We start from the raw sequence: 1979 nt of genomic DNA, 5'->3' as shown, positions 1-1979 counted from the left end.
ATGAGAAACTTGTATTTCCAAAGAAGTGAGTGGGAGCACTATAGAATTTCTGATGAGTATATGTTGTTGACATATTGTGGATCAGAAATGACGTAGAATTTCTGGAAAGCATATAGGGTTATTTGGAAAGTGTTTTTCAATGGAAAGCCTGGATTAAGCTACTTGAACATTGAGCATCAAGATCTATAAGGATAGATCAAAAATTCTTAATGGTACTTTCAAATGAGCACATACCTTGACATGATCTTGAAGGTGTTCAAGATGGATCAGTCAAAGAAGGAGTTCTTGCCTGAGTTGTAAGGTATGAAGTTAAGACTTAAAGCTCGACCACGGCAGAATAGAGAGAAAGGACGAAGGTCGTCCCCTATACTTAAGACGTAGGCTCTATAGTATGCTATGCTATGTACCGCACCTGAAGTGTGCCTTGCCATGAGTCAGTCAAGGGGTACAAGAGTGATCCAAGAATGGATCACAGGACAACGGTCAAAGTTATCCTTAGTAACTAGTGGATTAAGGAATTTTCTCGATTATGGAGGTGATAAAAGAGTTCGTCGTAAAGGGTTACGCCGATGCAAACTTTGACACTAATCCAGATTATTATGAGTAGTAAACTGGATTCGTATAGTAGAACAGTTATTTGGAATAGCTCCAAATAGAACGTGGTAGCTGCATCTAGGAGATGACATAGAGATTTGTAAAGCACACACGGATCTGAAAGGTTCAGACCCGTTGACTATAACCTCTCTCACAAGCATAACATGATCAATCCCAGAACTCTCTGGGTGTTAGTCACATGGGGATGTGACCTTGAGTGTTAATCACATATCGATGTGAACTGGATTATTGACTCTAGTGCAAGTGGGAGACTGTTGGAAATATGCCCTAGAGGCAATAATAAATTAGTTATTATTATATTTCCTTGTTCATGATAATCGTTTATTATCCATGCTATAATTGTATTGATAGGAAACTCAGATACATGTGTGGATACATAGACAACACCATGTCCCTAGTAAGCCTCTAGTTGACTAGCTCGTTGATCAATAGATGGTTACGGTTTCCTGACCATGGACATTGGATGTCATTGATAACGGGATCACATCATTAGGAGAATGATGTGATGGACAAAGACCCAATCCTAAGCCTAGCACAAGATCATGTAGTTCGTATGCTAAAGCTTTTCTAATGTCAAGTATCATTTCCTTAGACCATGAGATTGTGCAACTCCTGGATACCGTAGGAATGCTTTGGGTGTGCCAAACGTCACAACGTAACTGGGTGGCTATAAAGGTACACTACGGGTATCTCCGAAAGTGTCTGTTGGGTTGGCACGAATCGAGACTGGGATTTGTCACTCCGTGTAAACGGAGAGGTATCTCCGGGCCCACTCGGTAGGACATCATCATAATGTGCACAATGTGATCAAGGAGTTGATCACGGGATGATGTGTTACGGAACGAGTAAAGAGACTTGCCGGTAACGGGATTGAACTGAAGGAAATATGCCCTAGAGGCAATAATAAAGTTATTATTTATTTCCTTATAATCATGATAAATGTTTATTATTCATGCTAGAATTGTATTAACCGGAAACATAATACATGTGTGAATACATAGACAAACAAAGTGTCACTAGTATGCCTCTACTTGACTAGCTCGTTAATCAAAGATGGTTATGTTTCCTAACCATGAACAATGAGTTGTTATTTGATTAACGAGGTCACATCATTAGTTGAATGATCTGATTGACATGACCCATTCCATTAGCTTAGCACACGATCGTTTAGTATGTTGCTATTGCTTTCTTCATGACTTATACATGTTCCTATGACTATGAGATTATGCAACTCCCGTTTGCCGGAGGAACACTTTGGGTGCTACCAAACGTCACAACGTAACTGGGTGATTATAAAGGAGCATTACAGGTGTCTCCGAAGGTAGATGTTGGGTTGGCGTATATCGAGATTAGGATTTGTCACT

The sequence above is a fragment of the Triticum urartu genome, chromosome 7 (genome assembly GCF_003073215.2).
Source record: "Triticum urartu cultivar G1812 chromosome 7, Tu2.1, whole genome shotgun sequence".
In the NCBI taxonomy this organism is placed as follows: domain Eukaryota; kingdom Viridiplantae; phylum Streptophyta; class Magnoliopsida; order Poales; family Poaceae; genus Triticum; species Triticum urartu.
Note: the sequence above shows the minus strand (reverse complement) of the source record.